A 23737-nucleotide genomic window follows, 5' to 3' on the forward strand; every position below is an offset into this window, starting at 1 on the left:
AGAGGCCATGAAATCCGAGATGGATTCCATGTATCAAAATCAGGTCTGGACTCTTGTAAACCCTCTAGAAGGTATAGTACCTGTTGGAAACAAATGGGTCTTCAAGAGGAAGATAGGCGTTGATGGGAACGTGGAGACTTATAAGGCTAGACTAGTAGCCAAGGGTTACATGCAAATAGAAGGGATTGACTATGAAGAAACCTTTTCTCATGTAGCCATGATTAAGTCCATTCGGATTTTGCTTGCTATAGCTGCGTACCATGATTATGAGATCTGGCAAATGGACGTGAAGACGGCCTTTCTGAATGGCTACCTAGAGGAAAAGCTTTATATGACTCAACCCGAAGGTTTCGTGTCCAAGTCTAAAAAGACTAAGGTATGCAAGCTTCAGAGGTCCATTTATGGACTTAAGCAAGCCTCCAGGAGCTGGAACATTCGTTTCGATACTGAAATCAAAACGTTTGGTTTTACTCAAAACGAAGACGACAATTGTGTTTATCAAAAAGTCGTTGGGGATGCAGTGGTATTCCTAGTATTATATGTAGATGACATATTACTATTCGGGAATGACACTGCAGTACTTTCTTCTGTAAAAGTGTGGTTGTCCAAAACCTTCCACATGAAAGATTTAGAAGATGCATCTTATGTACTAGGGATAAAGCTCTATCGTGATAGATCCAGAAAATTAATTGGATTATCCCAGTCTATGTACATAGATAAGGTGCTGAGTAGGTTCCAGATGGAAAAATCTAAGAAAGGTCTTCTTCCTGTGAGACATGGAATTCACCTTTCTAAGTCCCTGAGACCTAAAACTCCTGAAGAGATACGGCAGATAAGTGATGTTCCTTATGCTTCCGCCATAGGAAGTCTCATGTATGCCATGATATGCACAAGGCCTGATATCGCATATGTTGTGAGCATTACTAGTCGATATCAATCTAACCTAGGATCAGAACACTGGACAGCTGTCAAGACCGTCCTTAAGTACTTAAGAAGAACTAAGGACATGCTCCTCGTTTATGGAGGAGCAACAGAGTTGCGAGTGGAAGCCTATACAGACGCAGATTTCCAATCTGACGTCGATGATAGAAGTTCCAACTCCGGATATGTATTCACTCTGAATGGTGGGGCTATCAGTTGGAAAAGCAAGAAACAAAGTGTAATTGCTGATTCCACGACAGAGGCTGAATATGTTGCTGCAGCTGAAGCCAGAAAAGAAGCGTTCTGGATGAAGAAGTTCATAACTGAACTTGGAGTGGTTCCAACCATTACATCACCAGTAACTTTGTACTGTGATAATAGTGGGGCGATAGCTCAAGCTAATGAACCCATGGAACATCAAAAGAAAAAGCATTTTGACAGGCACTTTAATATCATTAGAAGATATGCTGCCGAGGAGAAAGTCAACATCCTCAAAGTTTCCTCAGCCGATAACGTAGCAGATCCACTAACGAAGCCAATGTCTCAAATCCAACTTGACCGCCATATGGAAAGGATGGGTATTAGATACATGGGAGGATGGCTTTGAGTACAAGTGGGAGATTGTTGGAAGTATGCCCACAAAGCCAATCATTTGATGTAATAGCTTTTGGAGTACTTATTGTATTAAACTTTTATATGTTTAATGAAGGGCAAAGCTTATTGTTAATCACTATTTACTGTATCATGTGTTTAAGCAATAAAGGAATCCAAGGAATGTATTTGATCTAAGAGACAAGTGATTTAAGTAAGTTAGATTAACGAGACCTTTCTCTTATGTTCATTCCTAAAACGTTCCTAGCCATAGGATTGCCAGTTGGGCATTGACAATCCGCTAAGGTTAGTATGTGTTATGTCGACTCAAGCGTGAGTATGACTAGTCTCAAGTCATTTGGTGTTGGACACTAAGACAAACACATAGGTGCTCGAAAGAGTAATCGAGTACACTTAACTACGATCAAAAGAGAGTTGGAACATACATGTCATGTAAGAACTCGATAGTTGCAATATGCAAAGTAATCCTTTGACCTGAGGCATCATAGATGTCTAATGGTTAGGTCATTGACCTTTGATCATGTCAAAGGCATTCCATTGGAGTGTCCACGACATTGTTGGGGTCAAGCTATCTAGTCATGTAGGCATATGAATGCACAACAAGGGATCTCTAACCTTCCATGGTGGAAGGAGAATACTCTAAGATATGATTCGAGAGTCTTTGGCCAAAGCATATGAATATGACTTAGGAAGTTTGTTCCAAATCTTATTCAATAGAATCATATGGAGAAGTATCACATTGGATAGTAGACATGAAACAAACTATCACTTAAACAATGTGATTAAGAGTATTGTATTAGAGAATGACCGTATTGCATTGTAGTTGTAACTGGATAGGTTCTCCAACCAATTCTACTTAGCTTGGGTAACCATGACATGCTGCTAGGTGTCACTCATGGTTTGTGGAAGCCCTAATGATTAGCAAACACTAATTTTAAGGGAGAATTGAAATGTGGTTTCAATTCACAATCGATCGTTAAGAGTAACAATCGCCCACTACCTCGCTAAATGGAACCTAGTGGATCGTACACCGAGTAAGGATGAAAGTGAAGAAATTAAATGAAATGGATATGCAATTAAATGGTTTAATTGAAGAATGGTCAAAGTTAATTAATTGGTTAATTAATTATACGAAATGTTCGTATTGGGCTTTTAAGTTGGTTTTGGGCTTCGAGGCCCAAAAGCGTTTTGGTCCACAAGGCCCATTATGTTTAAGTTGTATGACAACTCAAACAAAATGGGTAATTAGCCCAATAACATCAACATGGCCAGCCATAGGGTGAGTAGATGGAAACTTGGATTAATTACAAGTTTGCCACTCACATGTGATGAAGTATAAATTCAACTTTATAGCTTTATTTTCATTTAGGGTTTTCTTGATGAAAAGAGGTGAAACATTTTCTCTCTTTTTCTCTATAGAGGTCGGCCACTTAGAGAAGTTTTAGCTAGCAATCTATTCTTCTCTAAGTCATCAATTTCACCTTCACAATGTTGGAAATGTGCCCTAAAGCCAATCATATGATGATACTTTACGGACATTTCACATGTTAAACTAATCTAGTTTAATATAAAGGGCAAAGATTATTGTTTGAGCCGCCTCATATAAATGTTATATGCTTAAACGATAAAGTCCAAGGAATATGTGATTGGGAGAATGCAATCTAATGAAGTTAGATTCATGAGACCATTCTTTCGTAGACACATCCTAAATGTTCCTGATAATAGGATTGTCAATTGGGCATTGACAGTCCGTTAAGATCGGTACGTACTGTGTCTTCTCTCAGGCAGAATGACTAGTCTCGAGTCATTGGTGTGTGTGACATCAAGTCAAGTACGTAGGTGCTCAATAGAGAATGAGTTCACTGAACACGATCAACGAAGAGTTCTCATATTCATGTCACATGAGAACTCATGGTTGGGATAATGCAAAGTAGTCCTTTGACCTGAGGCATCATCGTTGTCTTGTGGTTAAGTCCTTGATCTTTGATTATGTAAAACGTCATTCCATTGGAGTGTCCACGGCATCGTTGGGGTTAAGCCACTTAGCCATGGTGGCAAGTGAATGCGCAACAAGGGATCTCTAACCTTCAAACCGTTTGAGGGAGAATACTCTATGATATGATTAAAACCTCTGGCCAGAGTATGAATGAGATTTAGAAATGTCGTTCTAAATCACATTCAAGGTAATCATATAAGCACACGAATCACATTGGATAGTAGACATGAATAAATAAACTATCAAACCAAACAATGTGGTTAAGAGTATTAGATTAGAGAAAGACCGTATTGCATTTGTAATCCTAAACTGAATAGGTTCTCCACCTCTTCTGATTAGCTTGGGTAACCATGATATGCTGCTAGGTGTCACTCATGGTTTGTGGAAGCCCTAAACGTGTATAATCACTAAAGGGAGAATTGAAAGTAAGTTTCAATTCACAATCGATGTAAAATGGTTTTAATCGCCCACTGCCTCGCTAAAAGGAACCTAATGGATCGCACACCGTGTAAGGTGGAGATTGAAGAAACAATGGAGATGAGTAAGAATGATTAAATGGTTTAATTATTTATTTATGGCAAGGATTAATTAATTTGTTAATTAATCATATGAATAAGTTCGTTAAAGACCTCGGGATAGTTTTGGACGTTTAGGCCCAATGGGCTTCGAACGTCAAGCCCATTGACTTAAGTTGTATGACAACTTAATTCAAAAAAGCCCAAAAGCCCAAACAACACCCTATGGCCGGCCATTTAGAGGAAGGGTAGTGAACTTGCTTTAATTACAAGTTTGCCACTCAAATGAACAAAGGTATAAATATGACTTTATAGCCTTTTGTTCATTAGGGTTTGTTTTGGAGAAAATTGGAGAGAACATGTCTCTCCATTTCTCTCTAAAGAGGCCGGCCCCTTGGAGGGTGCATCTAGCAATCCCACTACTCCAAGGTCACTCATTTCTTCTCCAATCTAACCTTGGTGAAGATACTTAGAGGTTCTCTATTTTGGGAACTTGGAGAATCCTATTCTTCCATCCAAATCCATAGATTTAATATGCAAGGAATGAAGGCCCTCTCTTTGGGTGATTAGCCTTTGCTTATGCAAAGAGGAATCTACAAAGGTATATTTCTCAACTCACTTTGATTTGAGTTGAGTCTTGGTTCACCAATCTACTAGGCTTTGAATTTCATGGTTAATGTTTTGTTTTTAAGTGCATGCAAGCATGATTCCACCTTTAATTGTTAATTGCATGCTTATTGATGTTGCTTAAATGAACATGTTTTCACAAAATAATCCTTCAAGTGGTATCAGAGCCTAGGTCTAGTAGTTGGTGAATCCTTTTGTGTTTTGTAGTTCATAGTTTGTGATTTAAAAGTTGTAATTGTTACAAGCTTTATTCTTGCTTCTTTGAATGTAAATTTTGTTTGAAAATTTCCCATCTCAAATGTTGTAGATGTAGTTCATATGAGCATGAATATTGAAGCTAAAATTTGGTGCCATGACTTTGGGGATTTTCGGCCAAATCCAAAGGGTGGATTTTTGGGTTCTTGTTTGACTTGTTAAAAGTGTTTTCAAGTGACTTTTGGAACCCCTATGTACCCTAGTTTGGTTAGATGTTATTTCCCTAAAGTTTGAATGGTTTTGGAATGTTTTTGGGTGAAAAATGTTCATAGAAAATTTTGAGTTTTTTCATGAGTGTTCTTCATTGTTCTTGACATTTTTGCCAAGAACAAAAAGGTTTGTGTTTTGATTCAAAGTTTTGATTTATTTCATAAACTCTTTGTTTTGTGCTTTATCAAATGTTTTAATGTGATAGAAATTGTGTAAGGTGATGGAAATGTCACAAATTCCACTTGCATGAATTTATGTCACAAATTCCACTTGCAAGGCTTTATGAAATTGTTGAAAAAATTTCCAAATTTTTGTGGACTTATCTCCACTCCCTTTCCCTCTCTAAAAACCGGCCCTCCCTTCATGGGAGTACTTTTGGGTCTTTTATGCAATTACATAAAGTTTTGATACTTTTGTGTATTTGCACTTTGGCCCAAAAGTTTACGTTTTTACGTTTAAGTCCAAAAACGCTAAAGGACAAATTGTTTTGCTCCTTTAATGAAGTTTTTGCATTGATTAAATTTTGGGTTCTAGTGTAATTACATGAAGTAGTGGACTTTTGTGTCTTTACAAAGTGACCCCAAAAGTTTTGCAATATAGCCCAAAAGTTGAGGTTAATTGCTTTATGGCCCAAAAGTTGTGGTTATTGCATATTGGCCCAAATTAGGTAGAGAACAAAATTGTTTTGTCTCTTTAAATGAGAATTGGATTTTCATTTTGTTTAGCTCCATTTAAATCAATTTTATGGATACAAAAACCAAATGAAAATGTTGCATTCAATTTAATTAGTTAAAGTGTTAATTAATTAAAGGGTGATTATGAACCTAAGCCTAATATAATTGAGCTATGTGATAGGCCGTTTCAAATTTGTTTGAACCATGGGAATGTGTAGATTAGACTTTGGTTGTAATTTGATTTGATCAAATGTTGTAAAAGGGCATAAGCTCTTCTTTACTTTAAAGTAATTTGTTTTATGCAAATGTTGTAATGAGCATAAGCTCACCTTTACTTTGAAGTACTTCTTTCTTGCTTTATATGATATGCATGAAAATGAAGTAGTTGGGTCCAACGCCCCTAAGACAACACGCCTTAATGTGATTAAACGCGTAACTAAAATCAATCACCATTCCTAGATCGAGATTCAACACAAGGCTCGTGTTGAATCTAAACTAAGGTTCATAATCATCCTAAGGCCCTAAGGCAACTATATAGTCCTTCAAATGAATGCAAAGTTTATGTTAGTAGTATCATATGCTTTTGCTTTAAAAATCGTTTTATAAGCATAGTGGGAGTATTATATACAACTAAAAACAATCATATGGACCAATAGTTGTAATAGGACCAAAATTGTTTTAATAGAGATTAAAATGTATGTTTATATGTGATGAGACCTAAAACCCTCAACCAAACCATTATTAAGTTGATAAGCGTGAGAGTGCTTTGAACACTCTTTCGTGGCCTTCCACCGTGGTAGGCTCCGATCGTATGTGACTCGTACACCGGCTTCACCCTATAATGGGGGAGTACAAAGTGCGTGCTTACACTCAGGAGGAGTTCTATATACATACATGATGAAGTGAGGTAGGCAACGAGTTTAGCCAACATGATATAATTCTGAGGCTATGCTTGAACCCCTACACGAACTAGGCATGGTGGGAATGACTTAACTAAGTGCAATGACGCCAACATGATATAATTCTGAGGCATCATTCTCTAGAGGTTAAATTAGATGGGTACTTGCAAGAGATGCAAATGAGTAAGCGTACTCTCTCATTATTATTAACGCTAGCCAACATGATATAATTCTGAGGTGGGCTTGGTAATAGTGAGCCTCCCATACCCTACTAAGAGTTTCATCCAAAACTCTCGAATTCCAATGAGGGATATGGAATTTGCCAAAAATAGTGGGTGGTGCTATTTTGATTTAAAGACCCAAATCAAATGGCTTAAAATCAATCAATTTATACTCGTTATGTATTTGTTTACCAATATATTTGCAAACGCTATCCAACACTTGACAAATAAAAACCAAAAGTTTAGTTTCTGGACTTGGTACTACAAAACCATAGATTGTCTTTAATGGCTTGTAAATGTACCTAAGTAGTCTCATCCTCACAATCTTCCTATTGATAAAGTATCATTAGAAGAATATGTTAGATAAAGTCTATCACAAAGAGGACAACACTTTTAATGTCATAATTCTTCACTTACAAATCGTTGTATGAAGAAATAAGAGTTTCTTTGAACAACCCTTAGTCAATGCAAACATTAGTGCTTGTTTCTTTGTTAAATGAACAAAGAACTTAAGAAGAAAGCACAAAGGCATGGACACTTTATGTGCCATGATTCTTCACTTACAAATTGTTGTATGAAGAAATGAGAGTTGCCTTGTACAACTCTTGAAAGTTTGTAATTATGTTTAGAACATAATGGTTGGTTGACAAAAATAGTCCATCAACATGGACTTATGATGATTTTGAATCATTGAGTGTTGAAGTGTTAAATCACTTAACGAGACGGAAACTAGGCAAGGACTTCACCTTTGTTTCCCTATCCTAATGGTTCACTAAGTTTATTGTAAACTATGTAGTGAACAATAACCACAAGCTCTCCAAATTGTTTGATGTGTATAACACAATTGAAAAAGGTTTCAAGAGAGATAGTGGGAGTTTAGGGACCATGACTAATGTAGTCGAAGGTGAAGTCAAATAAAGAAGATAAAATTAAACTCCAAGGGAACAAACTTTCTTTATGAAATGATGGACATTGGAAGGGGTATTTGCAAGAAATGTCTTGCAAGTGTCAAGAACACATCTTTCGAAGGTGTTGTAAATTGTTCTTGAATAGTTCAAAACAGTTGGTTCTTCTATTTGAATGCTTGATTCCGTATTAGTAACTATGTTTTACAATCGTTGTAAAAGTGTGACTAATAAGAAGTAGAAGATATATGAGAGAAGAAAAAGGTGCTTCACATTCGGAACGTGAATCAAATAAAGATCTCTGCGAAAGCAGATAGTACTTACTTCCTCATATGAACTACCAAAGAAATTGGAAAAACATAGATTGTCTTTATATATTCCAATTTTAAGGAACTTAATTCCATCACTATAGTAGAAATGGATGAATGTTTTGTTTGACATAACATTGTTCTTTATTAATCAATAATTGGATTGTAGTAATCTAATTGATTGTCTCTATAGTAGAGATAATATGGTGGTGTTAACTGTTTAGAATATAATGATGCTTAAAACGCAAAAGGTTGCAAGGTAGTGACTAATCCCAACTAAGTTGTGATACCTCTAAAACATAAGTTACGAGTTGGTCATAGATGGATGCATTGGATCGTTAGATCCGGATCCAATACCTTCTTGTTAAAATTGTATAGAGGCGAAATGTTTGAATCTTTATTCTTTTGGAAAGAAGAAAGAATCACAAAGTTGTTGAGGTTAATTCACTTAGATGTTAGTGGCACTTGTCCACAACATAATACTACTCATGTTGGATGACATTCACCGAAGATCACTCTCGGTTGGACTATAGTTTATTTTGAATAAACACAAGTCTGAATACTTTGCAAAATGTTTCAAAGAATTGAAGAAATGTAAGTTGATGAGTAAGACATCTAAAGTATTTACCTCCTTAGATTTGATCCAAGGAAAGGTAACACTTTAGATGAGTTTCCTTGAAAGATATCAAGGAAAATAGCATCATAAGATAATGAATTTCTCCTTTAGGAGAAGAACGAACTCGAATAAGATTTAGTTCGTTAGATGTTATCTATTACCCATATATAGGATATATACTTCTAAAACAATATGATTGTAAATTAGAAGATCTTCCAATATTTTCATGACTCCATAAGATGTAGTTGGAAAGAAAGACAAATCTTAAAACATGTTAAGATTTGGGGTTGTGTGCTAATAAGCAATATTTGTTTGATAACAATCTTGTGGGATATCCTTAAATTAACTTTTGGATATCACTTCTATAAACCAACTAACAAATGTTGTTTTGTTGGGTAGTTCATTGTAATCCTACAATGTGATTTGCCTAAAAGCAAATGAACGTGAGATAGAACTCAAAGAATGGGTTCTTTGAGAGACAAGATAGTAATCAACAAATATAACAACCTAGTTCCTATACCAAAAGCTTCAAGGTAGTCAAGAAGGATTTATAAACCGTCTCAGTTGAATGGTTTTAACTTTATGACTATGTCATAGAGTTCCACCTCTTAATTCGAAAGAAATAAGAATGAAAATCCTTATGACTACAATGAGTGCATATACGATATATACTCAAGGAAATGGTAAAGTACCATTTAACCCGAAATAATGAAACCTTCATAAGCTAATTGGTAGCTTAAGGTGACTACAATCAAAGAGAATGGTTGACTTTGAAGAAACCATTTTTGACGTAGTCTTGGTTTCAATTAATTCGAAGATAGCTAACTACAACTAAATGGTGATTCAATGTTTGGACATAATATGGGTTTCCGAAACCATTATTAAGATAGTCTTAATAATATATGTCTAAAACTATGAATCACAAGACATGTAAGTTGTAGAGATCCATCCATCATGAATCTTAGCAAGCTAGTGGGAGCTATAAGCGTCTTATAAGAGAAAGGTCAAATCGTTTGATTTCTCATAAAGATGTAAATGAATCTTTTGTTTACTAGGTTTACAAAAGATTAGTGGGAGTTAATCATATTCCTAAATTTGTATATATATATATATATATAAATATATATGTGATATATATGAATGTATATATGATATATTAATTTTGGAAATGAAAAGAATATTTCTTCGTTAAAGTTATGACTTTAAACATTATATGAAGATAGAATGTATATGGGAGATATAGTCTATATACATGGGATGGAAATCTATAATGATATATTTCATGATATAATTGGATTATATCAATCCCTAATAATAGACAATGGATGCTAGGAAGTTTCTCATATGATGATAAACTTCAATTAGAAGGACAACTCTAGTGAGACTAAGAAGTTGCTCTTCTCAAAGAGAACGTACTCTTTGACTCCCAAAGAAATAATGCGTAAATAGAATCCTTTATGCATACGCACAAAGGTGATTTATGTATTTCATATTGTATGAAAAACATTGATATGAGTTGTACCTAGAACGGTACAAGACGATATCAGTGCAAGCCTAGGATCAGAACCATGGCAACTGTCAAGTGAGTCCTTAAGTATTTAAGAAATACTAAAGGATAGATTCCTCAAGGAATGAGGAAGAATTAGAGTAACGTAAAGGAAGCGTAAATGTATTAAATTATGAATCTAATCCATCATTGGATGTTTCTTCATTATGAATGAAGAGATAAACGAATATCTCTTTATTATGACTAAAGAGATATTTGGATGGAAACATTAAAGTAATGACTTTAGTGTGTTCCATTATGAATGCAAAATATATTGCCATAAAGAAGCTTACAACAATGTTGTTTGGATGGGAAAGTTCATTTATGAACTCTCTATTTGGTTCCAACCAGAAAGTGTATCTAGTGTACTGACACTATGACACTAATGGGGCGATAGCTCAAGCCAGGGAATCAAGGTCTCATCAAGATCCGAACTCAAATGAGAGACTGAACCACATGATTGAGAATCATGTATAATGGTGACGTCGTTATTCTCAAGGTTGCTTCTATGGATAACATATAAATATCCATTGTCTAGGCCTACTACTCAGCCATTTATGAAATGACTACAGAAGAGGTATCATCACTGATGAACAAGCTGATTGGCTCTAATGCAAGTGGGAGATTGTTGGAAATGTGCCCTAAAGCCAATCATATGATGATACTTTACGGACATTTCACATGTTAAACTAATCTAGTTTAATATAAAGGGCAAAGATTATTGTTTGAGCCGTCTCATATAAATGTTATATGCTTAAACGATAAAGTCCAAGGAATATGTGATTGGGAGAATGCATTCTAATGAAGTTAGATTCATGATACCATTCTTTCGTAGACACATCCTAAATGTTCCTGATCATAGGATTGTCAATTGGGCATTAACAGTCCGTTAAGATCGGTACGTACTGTGTCTTCTCTCAGGGAGAGTGACTAGTCTCGAGTCATTGGTGTGTGTGACATCAAGTCAAGTACGTAGGTGCTCAATAGAGAATGAGTTCACTGAACACGATCAACGAAGAGTTCTCATATTCATGTCACATGAGAACTCATGGTTGGGATAATGCAAAGTAGTCCTTTGACCTGAGGCATCATCGTTGTCTTGTGGTTAAGTCCTTGATCTTTGATTATGTAAAACGTCATTCCATTGGAGTGTCCACGGCATCGTTGGGGTTAAGCCACTTAGCCATGGAGGCAAGTGAATGCGCAACAAGGGATCTCTAACCTTCAAACCGTTTGAGGGAGAATACTCTATGATATGATTAAAACCTCTGGCCAGAGTATGAATGAGATTTAGAAATGTCGTTCTAAATCACATTCAAGGTAATCATATAAGCACACGAATCACATTGGATAGTAGACATGAATAAATAAACTATCAAACCAAACAATGTGGTCAAGAGTATTAGATTAGAGAAAGACCGTATTGCATTTGTAATCCTAAACTGAATAGGTTCTCCACCTCTTCTGATTAGCTTGGGTAACCATGATATGCTGCTAGGTGTCACTCATGGTTTGTGGAAGCCCTAAACGTGTATAATCACTAAAGGGAGAATTGAAAGTAAGTTTCAATTCACAATCGATGTAAAATGGTTTTAATCGCCCACTACCTCGCTAAAAGGAACCTAATGGATCGCACACCGTGTAAGGTGGAGATTGAAGAAACAATGGAGATGAGTAAGAATGATTAAATGGTTTAATTATTTATTTATGGCAAGGATTAATTAATATGTTAATTAATCAAACGAATAAGTTTGTTAAAGACCTCGGGATAGTTTTGGACGTTTAGGCCCAATGGGCTTCGAACGTCAAGCCCATTGACTTAAGTTGTATGACAACTTAATTCACAAAAGCCCAAAAGCCCAAACAACACCCTATGGCCGGCCATTTAGAGGAAGGGTAGTGAACTTGCTTTAATTACAAGTTTGCCACTCAAATGAACAAAGGTATAAATATGACTTTATAGCCTTTTGTTCATTAGGGTTTGTTTTGGAGAAAATTGGAGAGAACATGTCTCTCCATTTCTCTCTAAAGAGGCCGGCCCCTTGGAGGGTGCATCTAGCAATCCCACTACTCCAAGGTCACTCATTTCTTCTCCAATCTAACCTTGGTGAAGATACTTAGAGGTTCTCTATTTTTGGAACTTGGAGAATCCTATTCTTCCATCCAAATCCATAGATTTAATATGCAAGGAATGAAGGCCCTCTCTTTGGGTGATTAGCCTTTGCTTATGCAAAGAGGAATCTACAAAGGTATATCTCTCAACTCACTTTGATTTGAGTTGAGTCTTGGTTCACCAATCTACTAGGCTTTGAATTTCATGGATAATGTTTTGTTTTTAAGTGCATGCAAGCATGATTCCACCTTTAATTGTTAATTGCATGCTTATTGATGTTGCTTAAATGAACATGTTTTCACAAAATAATCCTTCACACAATACATCCTTGGTGAAGAGACTTAGAGACATCAAGCTTTTGGTGTTTTGGAGAACACATCCTTGAAGGAAAAATTTTGTCCTAGCTAAGAACATGTAAGAACATTTGAATACATATGCAAACTATTAACACTTTAAAGTAGGCATGCATTCAAAAACAATTCATAAAACCCATGACTTTCAAAGCCTAGTATATGGTGAACCAAAAGACTCTTTAACAACATTAAAGAGAAGTAAAGATTTAGAGTTTCTTTACCCTTGAAGCTCATCCTTGTTTACACAAGGGATTCACCCAAGTGGAGGGTCTTCAAGTCACCTCCAAGCTACTTGAATCTTGCTTGTGATTTTCCCCTTTTAGTGCTCCTTTGCTCCTTGAGGATGTGAGGAAAGGATCTCCAAAACACCAAAGGTTTGGTGTCTCTAAGTCTCCACACCAAGGGTGAGGTGTGAAGATGAAATGGATGACTTAGAGAAGAAAAGATTGCTAGCTAAATCTCCTCTAAGTGGCCGGCCTCTTTGTAGAGAGAAAGAGAGAAAATGTTTCACCTCTTTGCCTCAAAGAAAAACCCCTATTGAAAATAAAGCTATAAAGTTGCTTTTATACTTCATTACAAGTGAGTGGCAAACTTGTAATTAATCCAAGTTTGCTCCATTCACCCTAATGGCCCGCCTTACCTTGTTATTGGGCTAATTTGCCTATTTTGTTTTAGTTGTCATACAACTTAAACATAATGGGCCTTGTGGACCAAAACGCTTTTGGGCCCCGAAACCCAAAACCAACTTAAAAGCCCAATACGAACCTTTCATAAAATTAATTAACTAATTTAATTAATCTTTGACCATTCTTCAATTAAACCATTTAATTGCATATCCATTTCATTTAATTTCTTCACTATTGCCCTTACTCGGTGTACGATCCATTAGGTTCCAATTAGCGAGGTAGTGGGCGATTGTTACTCTTAACAATCGATTGTGAATTGAAACCACATTTCAATTCTCCCTTAAAATTAGTGTTTGCTAATCATTAGGGCTTCCACAAACCATGAGTGACACCTAGCAGTATGTCATGGTTACCCAAGCTAAGTAGAAGTGGTTGGAGAACCTATCCAGTTACAATTACAATGCAATACGGTCCTTCTCTAATACAATACTCTTAATCACATTGTTTGAATGATAGTTTGTTTCATGTCTACTATCCAATGTGATACTTCTCTATATGATTCAATTGAATATGATTTGGAACAAACTTCCAAAGTTATATTCATATGCTTTAGCCAAAGACTCTCGAATCATATCTTAGAGTATTCTCCTTCCACCATGGAAGGTTAGAGATCCCTTGTTGTACATTCATATGCCTACATGACTAGATAGCTTGACCCCAACAATGCCGTGGACACTCCAATGGAATGCCTTTGACATGATCAAAGATCAAGGACCTAACCATTAGACATCTATGATGCCTCAGGTCAAAGGACTACTTTGCATATTGCAACTATCGAGTTCTTACATGACATGTATGTTCGAACTCTCTTTTGATCGTTGTTCAGTGTACTCGATTACTCTTTCGAGCACCTATGTGTTTGTCTTAGTGTCCAACACTAAATGACTTGAGACTAGTCATACTCACGCTTGAGTCAACATAACACATACTAACCTTAGCGGATTGTCAATGCCCAATTGGCAATCCTATGGCTAGGAACGTTTTAGGAATGAACATAAGAGAAACGTCTCGATAATCTAACTCACTTAGATAACTTATCTCTTAGATCAAATACATTCCTTGGATTCCCTTATTGCTTAAACACATGATACAATAAATAGTGATTAACAATAAGCTTTGCCCTTCATTAAACATATAAACGTTTAATACAATAAGTATTCCAAAAGCTATTACATCAAATGAGTGGCTTTGTGGGCATACTTCCAACAATCCTCAAATCCTCAAAGAAGCAAAGGAGCACTAAAATGAAGAAAATGACAAGGAAGATCCAAGGAGCAAGGAGGTGACTTGAAGGCCCTCCACTTGGGTGAATCCCTTGTGTAATCAAGGATGAGCTTCAAGGGTAAAGAATCTCTAAATCCTTTATTCTCTTTAATGTTGTTAAAGAGTTTGCTGGTTCACCATTCACTAGGCTTTGAAAGTCATGGGTTTTATGAATTGTTTTGAATGCATGCCTACTTTAATGTGTTAATAGTTTGCATATGTATTCAAATATTCTCACATGTTCTTAGCTAGGACAAAATTTTTCCTTAAAAATGTCCGTAAAGTATCATCACATGATTGGTTTTAGGGCACGTTTCCAACAATCTCCCACTTGCACTAGAGCCAATCAGCTTGGTCATCAGTGATGATACCTCTTATTTAGTCATTTCAAAAAATGGCTAAGTAGTAGGCCTAGACAATGGATATCTATATGTTATCCATAGAAGCAACCTTGAGAATAACGACGTCACCATTATACATGATTCTCAATCATGTGGTTCAGTCTCTCATTTGAGTTCGAATCTTGATGAGACCTTGATTCCTTGGCTTGAGCTATCGCCCGATTAGTGTCGGTACACTAGAGACACTTTCTGGTTGGAACCGAATAGAGAGTTCATGAATGAACTTTCTCATCCAAACAACATTGTTGTAAGCTTCTATATGGCAATATATTTTGCATTCACAATGGAACACACCAAAGTCATTACTTTTAATGTTTCCATCCAAATATCTCTTTAGTCATAATAAAGACATATCTGATTATCTCTTCATTCAAAATGAAGAAACATCCAATGATGGATTAGATTCATAATCTAATACATTTACGGTTCCATTACGTTATTCTAATTCTTCCTCATTTTTTGAGGAATCTATCCTTTAGTATTTCTTAAATACTTAAGGACTCACTTGACATTTGCCATGGTTCTGATCCTGGGCTTGCACTGATATCGTCTTGCACCGTTCTAGGTACAACTCATATCAATGTTCACATACAATATGAAATACGTAAATCACTTTTCTGCGTATGCATAAAGGATTCTATTTACGCATTATTTCTTTGGGAGTTAAAGGGTATGTTCCCTTTGACAAGAGCTACCTCCTAGTCTTACTAGAGTTGTTCTTCTGATTGAAGTTTATCATCATATGAGAAACTTCCTAGCATCTTTTGTCTATCATTAGGGCTTGATATAATCCAATTATATCCTGAAATCTATCATTATAGATTTACATCCCATGTTTATAGACTATGTCTCCCATATACATTCTACCGTTATAGAATGTTTAAAGTCATAACTTTAACGAAGAAGTATTCTTTTTCATTTCCAAAATTAATATATCATATATTTGTATATATATATTCAAATTTAGGAACATGATTAACTCCCACTAATCTTTTGTAAACCTAGTAAACAAAGGATTCATTTACATCTTTACGAGAAATCAAACGATTTGATCTTTCTCTTATAAGACGTTTATAGCTCCCACTAGCTTGCTAAGATCCATGATGGATGGATCTCTACAACTTACATGTCTTGTGATTCATAGTTTTAGACATATATTATCAAGACTATCTTAATAATGGTTTCGAAAACCCATATTATGTCCAAACATTGAATCACCATTTAGTTGTAGCTAGCAATCTTCGAATTAATTGAAACCAAGACCACGTCAAAGATGGTTTCTTCCAAGTCAACCAATCTCTTTAATTGTAGTCACCTTAAGCTACCAATTAGCTATAAAGGTTTCATTATTTCGGGTCAAATGGTACTTTACCATTTCCTTGAGTATATGTCGTATATACACTTCATGTAGTCATAAGGATTTTCATTCTTATTTCTTTCGAATTAAGAGGTGTAACTCTATGACATAGTCATAAAGTTCAAACCATTCAACTGAGACAGTTTATAAATCCTTTGTTGGAAATGTGCCCTAAAACCAATCATATGATGATACTTTACGGACATTTCACATGTTAAACTAATCTAGTTTAACTATAAAGGGCAAAGATTATTGTTTGAGCCCTCTCATATAAATGTTATATGCTTAAACGATAAAGTCCAAGGAATATGTGATTGGGAGAATGCGATCTAAAGAAGTTAGATTCATGAGACCATTCTTTCGTAGACACATCCTAAACGTTCCTGATCATAGGATTGCCAATTGGGCATTGACAGTCCGTTAAGATCAGTACGTGCTGTATCTTCTCTCAGGGAGAGTGACTAGTCTCGAGTCATTGGTGTGTGTGACATCAAGACAAGTACGTAGGTGCTCAATAGAGAATGAGTTCACTGAACACGATCAACGAAGAGTTCTCATATTCATGTCACATGAGAACTCATGGTTGGGATAATGCAAAGTAGTCATTTGACCTGAGGCATCACAGTTGTCTTGTGGTTAAGTTCTTGATCTTTGATTATGTCAAAGTCACCCTATCGGGGTATCCACGGCATCGTTGGGGTTAAGCCACTTAGCCATGGAGACAAGTGAATGCGCAACAAGGGATCTCTAACCTTCAAACCGTTTGAGGGAGAATACTCTATGATATGATTTAGAACCTCTGGCCAGAGTATGAATGAGATTTAGAAAAGTCGTTCTAAATCACATTCAAGGTAATCATATAAGCACACGAATCGCATTGGATAGTAGACATGAATAAATAAACTATCAAACCAAACAATGTGGTCAAGAGTATTGTATTAGAGAAAGACCGTATTGCATTTGTAATCCTAAACTGAATAGGTTCTCCACCTCTTCTGATTAGCTTGGGTAACCATGATATGCTGCTAGGTGTCACTCATGGCTTGTGGAAGCCCTAAACGTGTGTAATCACTAAAGGGAGAATTGAAAGTAAGTTTCAATTCACAATCGATGTAAAATGGTTTTAATCGCCCACTGCCTCGCTAAAAGGAACCTAATGGATCGTACACCGTGTAAGGTGGAGATTGAAGAAACAATGGAGATGAGTAAGAATAATTAAATGGTTTAAGTATTTATGGCAAGGATTAATTAATATGTTAATTAATCAAACGAATAAAGTTCGTTAAAGACCTCGGGATAGTTTTGGACCTCAAGGCCCAATGGGCTTCGAACGTCAAGTCCATTGACTTAAGTTGTATGACAACTTAATGAATAATGATTCACAAAGGCCCAATTAGGCCAATAATATCCAATGGCCGGCCATTTGGTTTTGGAGTGGGTTTTGGAGTTATTTACAAGTTTGCCACTCCAATGAATTAAGGTATAAATATGACTTTATAGCCAAAAATTCATTTAGGGTTTGTTTTGGAGAAAATTGGAGAGAACATGTCTCTCCATTTCTCTCTAAAGAGGCCGGCCCCTTGGAGGGTGTATCTAGCAATACTACTACTCCAAGGTCACTCATTTTCTTCTCCAATCTCTCCTTGGTGTGGAAACTTAGAGGTTCTCAATTTTGGGAACTTCGAGAAACCTTTTCATCCATCCAAATCCATAGATTTTAGATGCAAGGAATGAAGGCCCTCTCTTTGGGTGATTAGCCTTTGCGTATGCAAAGAGGAATCTACAAAGGTACAATTTCAACTCACTTTGTTTTGAGTTGAGTCTTGGTTCACCAATCTACTAGGCTTTGAATTTCTTGGTTAATGTTTTGTTTTTAAGTGCATGCAAGCATGATTCCGCCTTTAATTGTTAATTGCATGCTTATAGATGTTGCTTAAATGAACATGTTTTCACAAAATAATCCTTCATCCTTCTGGACTACCTTGGAGCTTGTGTCATAAGAACTAGGTTGTTATATTTGTTGATTATCATCTTGTCTCTCAAAGAACCCATTCTTTGAGTTCTATCTCTTGTTCATTTGCGTTAGGCAAATCATATTGTAGGATTACAATGAACTACCCAACAAACAACATTTGTTAGTTGGTTTATAGAAGTGATATCCAAATGTTAATTTAAGGATACCCACAAGATAATTCTTTAAACAAATATTGCTTATTAGCACACAACCCCAAGTCTTAACATGATTAAGATTTGTCTTTCTTTCCAACTATATCCTATGGAGTCATGAAAATTTTGGAAGATCTTCTAATTGACAATCATATTGTCTTAGAAGTATATATCCTATATATGGGCAATTGATAACATCCAACGAACTAAATCTTATTTCGAGTTCGTTCTTCTCTTAATGGAGAAATCCATTATCATATGATGCTTCTTTCCTTGATATCTTTCAAGGAAACTGTTCTAAAGTGTTACCTTTCCTTGGATCAAATCTAAGGAGGTAAATACTTTAGACATCTTACTCATCAACTTACATTTCTTGAATTCTTTGAAACCTTTTGCAAAGTATTCGGACTTGTGTTTATTCAAAATAAATGATAGTCCAACCGAGAGTGATCTTCGGTGAATGTCATACAACATGAGTAGTATTATGTTGTGGACAAGTGCCACTAACATCTAATTGAATTAACCTCAACAACTTTGTGATTCTTTCTTCCTTTCCAAAAGAATAAAGATTCGAACATTTCGCCTCTATACAATTTTAATAAGAAGGTATTGGATCCAGATCTAATGATCCAAAGCATCCATCTATGACCAACTCGTAATTTATGTTTTAGAGGTATCACAACTTAGTTGGGATTAGTCACTACCTTGCAACCTTTTGGGTTTTAAGCATCGTTATTTTCTAAACATTTAACACTACCATATCATCTTTACTATAGAGACAATCAATTAGATTACAATAATCTAATCATTCATTAATAAAGAACCATGTTTTGTCAAACAAAATATTCATCCATTGATGCGTAAAATAACTAAACACACAAATTAACCCTCTTGTTGACAATTGTAGTATGGATAAGTAGGGATCGTTCTTAAACCGGGGATTAGGAGGGATTGCTAAAACACTCTAACTGACTCAAATCTGTAAAACAAAGTTTAAAATACTAAACTAGACTCAAAGAATGCAAAACTAAACTCTAAAACACTAAAACAAACCAAAAGACTCAAAACAGCAAACAAACACTCAAAACTGCCTAAAAACCACTTTTTGGGCAGTTTTGGGACTCTAACACAACTTGGACGAATTTTGGTTTTCTAATGACCTAAAACACCTAAAAACGTATTCTAAGACAAGTTCTAGTTAATATGACTCAAAGAAATAAGATAGGGTTGATTTTGGACGAAAATAAATAAAACAAAGCAACAACAATGTAAACAGATTTTTAGATAGAATTAAGTAAATTGATGGGTGATAGACTAACTAGAGGGTTCTTCTCCACACATGATACACTTGCATTCAACTTTGATTTCCAATTGCTTCTTTCAATAAACTATGAATCTCAACGCCCTAGGTCAACTGTGATAGCACTTTTTTAACCTTCAAGTTTTCCTAAAGTTAGTGAATTGGATGGGAATGCACATGCAACAACTCAAAATATTCTCTAAAAGTCCCTTACGTGAAAAGCACAATAAAGGTACAATCAAAGATCATTAAGCTTCATGAAAACTATAAGCATTGACGAGGCAATTGTTACTATGAAAAGCATGAAACGTTTGCCAAGAATTCACTTAACACGATCGTTTATAAGCGACCTCCACTACTTGCAAACATAAAGTTGTAACTATTAGGTGAAACTTCCTTATGTTTTAGCTTCAAATTCCTGCATGAAAACTAAGTTAGCCACCTTAATTAACACACAAAAATAAGTCATCAATCAAACGGTTAAGCAAATTGCATTCACAATTCATGAAATAACAATTAGACGTAATCAATTCATCTTGCAAGCATAATCATGGTATTGAATAACCCCCTAGCCAAAAAGGCTTAGTTCCTCATGTTCACAAAACAAAGGAAAACAGATTTATACATTGTAAATATAAGAAAGAGAACACCTAAATATTCCAACGATTCGATGTTGAACAGCTAGAACCTTCAAGTACTTCTTCTTCCTCTCCTTTGCTGCGGCACAGGGACTTTGGGCAGGTTTTTGGGTTATTAATTGATGTAGAATGGATGGGGGACATATGGAAGTGTTTAGGGTTGATGGGTGATGCGGCTAGGGGTGATTTGTGGCAGAAATTTGGGTGAATGGTGGTAGAATGGTGTGGTTGAAGGTGGAGACTGGTTTCTGGCGTGAATGGTTATTCTATGGATCATTTGTGGCTGCACAAGGATGTTTATTTAAAAAGGGATTTCAGGAATTCAAACCCTAGGTTAATTAGGTAATCAGAAATTAAGTTTAAAGCTTCTGGAATTAAGGAAATAAATCAGAAAACTAAAGGAAAATAGGTAAAGGGTGCGGCATGGGATTAGAATGGATTAGGAAAGTGATTTAAGGCAAGGAAATAGGAAAGAGCACTCTCCCTTGCACGGCAAGGAAGAGGGAAGGGGAACAAGGTGCGGCAAGGATCCTAAAAGTAAAGGGAAAGGGATTTTGCAATGTCCTAAAGGGAAAAGGAAAGGTTTTTACATGGTTTAAGGATAAGGAAACATGGCAAGGAGAATTGTTGCACAAGAGGAGACAAGGAGGGAACACAAAGGAGACAAGGCACCATCTTTGTAGGAATGCTTCAATTTGTGTTTTTCTTTGTCTTCCACGCTCCCAAACTGATTTCCTTTGACTTCAAACACCTTTCTACCTTCCTTTTGTCTTCAATTTTCGTCCATCCTTTTGCTTCAAACATGTGATAACCATTCCAAGCTCAATTTTTCTTCAAAAGGCTCCAAAATACATCTTCTTGCATCCTTTGACCTTAGAATCTGAAAACACACTAAAAGTGACTTTAAACACTAAAATAACTAAGGAAACACAACGTAAATGCACGAGAACAAGCCAATTAAGTCGCATAAATATGCTCCTCTCATCCATCCCTTATAGTGATGGAATTAAGTTCCTTAAAATTGGAATGTAAAGGCAATCTATGGTTTTTCCAATTTCTTTGGTAGTTCATATGAGAAAGTAAGTACCATCTGCTTTCGCAGAGATCTACATTTGATTCACGTTCCAAATGTGAAGTACTTTCTCTTCTCTCATTAATCTTCTACTTTTTATTAGCCACACTTTTACAATGATTGTAAAACATAGTTACTAATACAGAATCAAGCATTCAAGTAGAAGAACCAACTGTTTTGAACTTTTCAAGAACAATTTACAACACCTTCAAAAGGTGTGTTCTTGACACTTGCAAGACATTTCTTGCAAATACCCCTTCCAATGTCCATCCTTTCATAAAGAAAGTTTGTTCCCTTGGAGTTTATTTTGCTTTCTTCATTTGACTTCTCCTTTGACTACAATAGTCATGGTCCCTAAACTCCCACTATCTCTCTTGAAACTTATTTCAATTGTGTTATACACATCAAACGATTTGGAGAGTGTGTGGTTATTATTCACTATATAGTTTACAATAAACTTAGTGAACCATTTGGATAGGGACACAAAGGTGAAGTCCTTGCCTTGTTTCCGTTTCTGGAAGTGGTTTAACACTTCAACACTCAATGATTCAAAATCATTATAAGTCCATGTTGATGGACTATTTTTGTCAACCAACCATTATGTTCTAAACATAATTACAAACTTTCAAAAGTTGTTCAAGGCAACTCTCATTTCTTCATACAACAATTTGTAAGTGAAGAATTATGGCACATAAAGTGTCCATGCCTTTGTGCTTTCTTCTTAAGTTCCTTGTTCATGTAACAAAGAAACAAGCACTAATGTTTGCGTTAGTTAAGGCTTGTTCAAAGCAACTCTTATTTCTTCATACAACGATTTGTAAGTGAAGAACTATGACATTAAAAGTGTTGTCCTCTTTATGATAGACTTATCTAACATGTTCTTCCAATGATACATTATCAATAGGAAGATTGGGAGGATTAGACTACTTAGGTACATATACAATCCATTTAAGACAATCTTTGGGATTGTGGTACCAAGTCCGGAAACTAAAGCATTCGGCTTTTCTTTGTCAAGTTTTGGATAGCGTTTGCAAATATATTGGTAAGCAAATACATAACGAATATAAATTGATTGATTTTAAGCCATTTGATTCGGGTCTTTAAATCAAATAGCACCACCCACTATTTTTGGCTAAACAAAGTGAGTTGAGAAATTTATACCTTTGTTGATTCCTCTTTGCATAAGCAAAGGATAATCACCCATGAGATAGGGCCTTCATTCCTTGCTTCTTAGCTCCATGGATTTGGATGGAAGAATTGGTTTCTCCAAGTTCTCAAAGTTGAGAACCTCTAAGTCTCCACACCAAGGAAGGATTGATGAAGAAATGAGTGACCTAGAGGAAGTAAGATTGCTAGCTATGTTCCTCTAGGGTGGCCGGCCTCTTAGAGAGCAAAGAGAGCTTTTGTTCTCATCTTTTCTCCCACAAGAAACCGTAATGAAGAAAATGCTATAAAGTCATATTTATACCTACCTTCATTGGAGTGGCAAACTTGTAATAAGTCCAAAACCCACTCCATTATCAATATGGCCGGCCATAGGGTGTTATTGGGTTTTTGGGCCTTTGTGAATATTTAGTCATTAAGTTGTCATACAACTTAAGTCAATGGGCTTGACGTTCGAAGCCCATTGGGCCTTAAGGCCCAAAACTAACCCTAGGTCTTTTAACGAACTTTATTCGTTTGATTAATTAACATATTAATTAATCCTTGCCATAAATAATTAAACCATTTAATTATTCTTACTCATCTCCGTTGTTTCTTCAATCTTTACCTTACACGGTGTACGATCCATTAGGTTCCTTTTAGCGAGGCAGTGGGCGATTAGAACTATTTCAAATCGATTGTGAATTGACACTTACTTTCAATTCTCCCTTTCGTGATTATACACGTTTAGGGCTTCCACAAACCATGAGTGACACCTAGCAGTATGTCATGGTTACCCAAGCTAATCAGAAGAGGTGGAGAACCTATTCAGTTTAGGATTACAATGCAATACGGTCTTTCTCTAATACAATACTCTTGACCACATTGTTTGGATTGATAGTTTATTCATGTCTACTATCCAATGTGATTCATTTACTTA

The sequence above is a fragment of the Malus sylvestris genome, chromosome 10 (genome assembly GCF_916048215.2).
Source record: "Malus sylvestris chromosome 10, drMalSylv7.2, whole genome shotgun sequence".
NCBI classification, from domain to species: domain Eukaryota; kingdom Viridiplantae; phylum Streptophyta; class Magnoliopsida; order Rosales; family Rosaceae; genus Malus; species Malus sylvestris.